Source organism: Lithobates pipiens, unplaced genomic scaffold, assembly GCF_037356315.1.
Source record: "Lithobates pipiens isolate NorthernLeopardFrog02 unplaced genomic scaffold, aLitPip1_a1.2 Scaffold_30, whole genome shotgun sequence".
Taxonomy (NCBI): domain Eukaryota; kingdom Metazoa; phylum Chordata; class Amphibia; order Anura; family Ranidae; genus Lithobates; species Lithobates pipiens.
In genome coordinates, this window is record NW_027507791.1 from 28,187,749 (window position 1) to 28,193,620 (window position 5,872).

Consider the following 5,872-nt stretch of genomic DNA (forward strand, 5'->3'; position numbering starts at 1 on the left):
TCTTCCTAATATCTGACAATAAAAGAGCCGGTACCCCGTGTGTGAGAGGAGGACATGGCTCCGAGGTAGGTCCTCTGGATCGTGTGATGGGGCTCAGAGGTAAGTTCTCAGGATGGGGCTGAAAAATTCAACTTTTTTTATGATCTGCGAATCCTTAAACCTGATACTGAGGAGAAGAGATGGTTGGAGGTTCTCTGGGGGAGATGGCGATGGAGCTCTGAGGAGAAGAGATGGTTGGAGGTTCTCTGGGGGAGATGGCGATGGAGCTCTGAGGAGAAGAGATGGTTGGAGGTTCTCTGGGGGAGATGGCGATGGGGCTCTGAGGAGAAGAGATGGTTGGAGGTTCTCTGGGGGAGATGGTGATGGGGCTCTGAGGAGAAGAGATGGTTGGAGGTTCTCTGGGGGAGATGGTGAAGGAGCTCTGAGGAGAAGAGATGGTTGGAGGTTCTCTGGGGGAGATGGCGAAGGAGCTCTGAGGAGAAGAGATGGTTGGAGGTTCTCTGGGGGAGATGGCGATGGAGCTCTGAGGAGAAGAGATGGTTGGAGGTTCTCTGGGGGAGATGGCGATGGGGCTCTGAGGAGAAGAGATGGTTGGAGGTTCTCTGGGGGAGATGGCGATGGGGCTCTGAGGAGAAGAGATGGTTGGAGGTTCTCTGGGGGAGATGGTGATGGGGCTCTGAGGAGAAGAGATGGTTGGAGGTTCTCTGGGGGAGATGGCGATGGAGCTCTGAGGAGAAGAGATGGTTGGAGGTTCTCTGGGGGAGATGGCGATGGGGCTCTGAGGAGAAGAGATGGTTGGAGGTTCTCTGGGGGAGATGGCGATGGAGCTCTGAGGAGAAGAGATGGTTGGAGGTTCTCTGGGGGAGATGGTGATGGAGCTCTGAGGAGAAGAGATGGTTGGAGGTTCTCTGGGGGAGATGGTGAAGGAGCTCTGAGGAGAAGAGATGGTTGGAGGTTCTGTGGGGGAGATGGCGATGGAGCTCTGAGGAGAAGAGATGGTTGGAGGTTCTCTGGGGGAGATGGTGAAGGAGCTCTGAGGAGAAGAGATGGTTGGAGGTTCTGTGGGGGAGATGGCGATGGAGCTCTGAGGAGAAGAGATGGTTGGAGGTTCTCTGGGGGAGATGGTGATGGAGCTCTGAGGAGAAGAGATGGTTGGAGGTTCTCTGGGGGAGATGGTGAAGGAGCTCTGAGGAGAAGAGATGGTTGGAGGTTCTGTGGGGGAGATGGCGATGGAGCTCTGAGGAGAAGAGATGGTTGGAGGTTCTCTGGGGGAGATGGCGATGGAGCTCTGAGGAGAAGAGATGGTTGGATTTTCTCTGGGGGAGATGGCGATGGAGCTCTGAGGAGAAGAGATGGTTGGAGGTTCTCTGGGGGAGATGGCGATGGAGATCTGAGGAGAAGAGATGGTTGGATTTTCTCTGGGGGAGATGGCGATGGAGCTCTGAGGAGAAGAGATAATTGGAGGTTCTCTGGGGGAGATGGCGATGGAGCTCTGAGGAGAAGAGATGGTTGGAGGTTCTCTGGGGGAGATGGCGATGGAGCTCTGAGGAGAAGAGATGGTTGGATTTTCTCTGGGGGAGATGGCGATGGAGCTCTGAGGAGAAGAGATAATTGGAGGTTCTCTGGGGGAGATGGCGATGGAGCTCTGAGGAGAAGAGATGGTTGGAGGTTCTCTGGGGGAGATGGCGATGGAGCTCTGAGGAGAAGAGATGGTTGGATTTTCTCTGGGGGAGATGGCGATTGGGCTCTGAGGAGAAGAGATGGTTGGAGGTTCTCTGGGGGAGATGGCGATGGAGCTCTGAGGAGAAGAGATGGTTGGATTTTCTCTGGGGGAGATGGCGATGGAGCTCTGAGGAGAAGAGATGGTTGGAGGTTCTCTGGGGGAGATGGCGATGGAGCTCTGAGGAGAAGAGATGGTTGGAGGTTCTCTGGGGGAGATAGTGATGGAGCTCTGAGGAGAAGAGATGGTTGGAGGTTCTCTGGGGGAGATGGCGATGGAGCTCTGAGGAGAAGAGATGGTTGGATTTTCTCTGGGGGAGATGGCGATGGAGCTCTGAGGAGAAGAGATGGTTGGAGGTTCTCTGGGGGAGATGGCGATGGAGCTCTGAGGAGAAGAGATGGTTGGAGGTTCTCTGGGGGAGATGGTGATGGAGCTCTGAGGAGAAGAGATGGTTGGAGGTTCTCTGGGGGAGATGGTGATGGAGCTCTGAGGAGAAGAGATGGTTGGAGGTTCTCTGGGGGAGATGGTGATGGGGCTCTGAGGAGAAGAGATGGTTGGAGGTTCTCTGGGGGAGATGGTGATGGAGCTCTGAGGAGAAGAGATGGTTGGAGGGTCTCTGGGGGAGATGGTGATGGGGCTCTGAGGAGAAGAGATGGTTGGAGGTTCTCTGGGGGAGATGGCGATGGAGCTCTGAGGAGAAGAGATGGTTGGAGGTTCTCTGGGGGAGATGGTGAAGGAGCTCTGAGGAGAAGAGATGGTTGGAGGTTCTCTGGGGGAGATGGCGATTGGGCTCTGAGGAGAAGAGATGGTTGGAGGTTCTCTGGGGGAGATGGCGATGGAGCTCTGAGGAGAAGAGATGGTTGGAGGTTCTCTGGGGGAGATGGTGATGGAGCTCTGAGGAGAAGAGATGGTTGGAGGTTCTCTGGGGGAGATGGTGATGGAGCTCTGAGGAGAAGAGATGGTTGGATGTTCTCTGGGGGAGATGGCGATGGAGCTCTGAGGAGAAGAGATGGTTGGAGGTTCTCTGGGGGAGATGGCGATGGAGCTCTGAGGAGAAGAGATGGTTGGATTTTCTCTGGGGGAGATGGCGATGGAGCTCTGAGGAGAAGAGATGGTTGGAGGTTCTCTGGGGGAGATGGCGATGGAGCTCTGAGGAGAAGAGATGGTTGGAGGTTCTCTGGGGGAGATGGCGATGGAGCTCTGAGGAGAAGAGATGGTTGGAGGTTCTCTGGGGGAGATGGCGATGGAGCTCTGAGGAGAAGAGATGGTTGGAGGTTCTCTGGGGGAGATGGCGATGGAGCTCTGAGGAGAAGAGATGGTTGGAGGTTCTCTGGGGGAGATGGCGATGGAGCTCTGAGGAGAAGAGATGGTTGGAGGTTCTCTGGGGGAGATGGCGATGGAGCTCTGAGGAGAAGAGATGGTTGGAGGTTCTCTGGGGGAGATGGCGATGGAGCTCTGAGGAGAAGAGATGGTTGGAGGTTCTCTGGGGGAGATGGCGATGGAGCTCTGAGGAGAACAGATGGTTGGAGGTTCTCTGGGGGAGATGGCGATGGAGCTCTGAGGAGAAGAGATGGTTGGAGGTTCTCTGGGGGGGGGGGAGGTGGTGATGGATCTCAGAGGTTGGGTCTTCTCCTTTAGCATTACATGTCATTCAATCCTATAGTGAGGAGGAACAACCCAGTGATGGAGGGGAGGACATGACTGAAAGGGAAGATTGTGTGATGGGACTGATGGAGATCTGAGGTGAGGCTTCTCCTCGCTATACAACTGGACCCATCTAATGCTGAAGCTGAAACCCAGTAATAGAAAGGAAGAGATGGCTCAGAGGTAAGTACTCTCTAGTGTGTGGTGGGACTGATGGAGCTAAGAGAGGTAGGTTTTCTGGATTATGGGATTGGACTGATGGAGCTCGGAGGTAAGTTCTGTGGATGGTGTGGTGGGACTGATGGAGCTCGGAGGTAAGTTCTGTGGATTGTGTGGTGGGACTGATGGAGCTCTGAGGTAAGTTCTGTGGATTGTGTGGTGGGACTGATGGAGCTCGGAGGTAAGTTCTCTGGATTGTGTGGTGGGACTGATGGAGCTCGGAGGTAAGTTCTCTGGATTGTGTGGTGGGACTGATGGAGCTCGGAGGTAAGTTCTGTGGATTGTGTGGTGGGACTGATGGAGCTCGGAGGTAAGTTCTCTGGATTGTGTGGTGGGACTGATGGAGCTCGGAGGTAAGTTCTGTGGATGGTGTGGTGGGACTGATGGAGCTCGGAGGTAAGTTCTGTGGATTGTGTGGTGGGACTGATGGAGCTCGGAGGTAAGTTCTGTGGATTGTGTGGTGGGACTGATGGAGCTCGGAGGTAAGTTCTGTGGATTGTGTGGTGGGACTGATGGAGCTCGGAGGTAAGTTCTGTGAATGGTGTGGTGGGACTGATGGAGCTCGGAGGTAAGTTCTGTGGATTGTGTGGTGGGACTGATGGAGCTCGGAGGTAAGTTCTGTGGATTGTGTGGTGGGACTGATGGAGCTCGGAGGTAAGTTCTCTGGATTGTGTGGTGGGACTGATGGAGCTCGGAGGTAAGTTCTGTGGATTGTGTGGTGGGACTGATGGAGCTCGGAGGTAAGTTCTCTGGATTGTGTGGTGGGACTGATGGAGCTCGGAGGTAAGTTCTCTGGATTGTGTGGTGGGACTGATGGAGCTCAGAGGAAAGTTCTCTGGATGGTGTGGTGGGACTGATGGTGCTCAGAGGTAAGTTCTCTGGATTGTGTGGTGGGACTGATGTAGCTCGGAGGTAAGTTCTCTGGATTGTGTGGTGGGACTGATGGAGCTCGGAGGTAAGTTCTGTGGATTGTGTGGTGGGACTGATGGAGCTCGGAGGTAAGTTCTGTGAATGGTGTGGTGGGACTGATGGAGCTCGGAGGTAAGTTCTGTGGATTGTGTGGTGGGACTGATGGAGCTCGGAGGTAAGTTCTCTGGATTGTGTGGTGGGACTGATGGAGCTCGGAGGTAAGTTCTGTGGATTGTGTGGTGGGACTGATGGAGCTCGGAGGTAAGTTCTCTGGATTGTGTGGTGGGACTGATGGAGCTCGGAGGTAAGTTCTCTGGATTGTGTGGTGGGACTGATGGAGCTCAGAGGAAAGTTCTCTGGATGGTGTGGTGGGACTGATGGTGCTCAGAGGTAAGTTCTCTGGATTGTGTGGTGGGACTGATGGAGCTCGGAGGTAAGTTCTCTGGATTGTGTGGTGGGACTGATGGAGCTCGGAGGTAAGTTCTCTGGATTGTGTGGTGGGACTGATGGAGCTCGGAGGTAAGTTCTGTGGATTGTGTGGTGGGACTGATGGAGCTCGGAGGTAAGTTCTGTGGATTGTGTGGTGGGACTGATGGAGCTCGGAGGTAAGTTCTCTGGATTGTGTGGTGGGACTGATGGAGCTCGGAGGTAAGTTCTCTGGATTGTGTGGTGGGACTGATGGAGCTCGGAGGTAAGTTCTGTGGATGGTGTGGTGGGACTGATGGAGCTCGGAGGTAAGTTCTCTGGATTGTGTGGTGGGACTGATGGAGCTCGGAGGTAAGTTCTGTGGATTGTGTGGTGGGACTGATGGAGCTCGGAGGTAAGTTCTCTGGATTGTGTGGTGGGACTGATGGAGTTCGGAGGTAAGTTCTCTGGATTGTGTGGTGGGACTGATGGAGCTCGGAGGTAAGTTCTGTGGATGGTGTGGTGGGACTGATGGAGCTCGGAGGTAAGTTCTGTGGATTGTGTGGTGGGACTGATGGAGCTCGGAGGTAAGTTCTCTGGATTGTGTGGTGGGACTGATGGAGCTCGGAGGTAAGTTCTCTGGATTGTGTGGTGGGACTGATGGAGCTCGGAGGTAAGTTCTCTGGATGGTGTGGTGGGCCTGATGGAGCTCGGAGGTAAGTTCTCTGGATTGTGTGGTGGGACTGATGGAGCTCGGAGGTAAGTTCTGTGGATTGTGTGGTGGGACTGATGGAGCTCGGAGGTAAGTTCTCTGGATTGTGTGGTGGGACTGATGGAGCTCAGAGGTAAGTTCTCTGGATTGTGTGGTGGGACTGATGGAGCTCGGAGGTAAGTTCTCTGGATTGTGTGGTGGGGATGATTGAGCTCGGAGGTAAGTTCTGTGGATTGTGTGGTGGGACTGATGGAGCTCGGAGG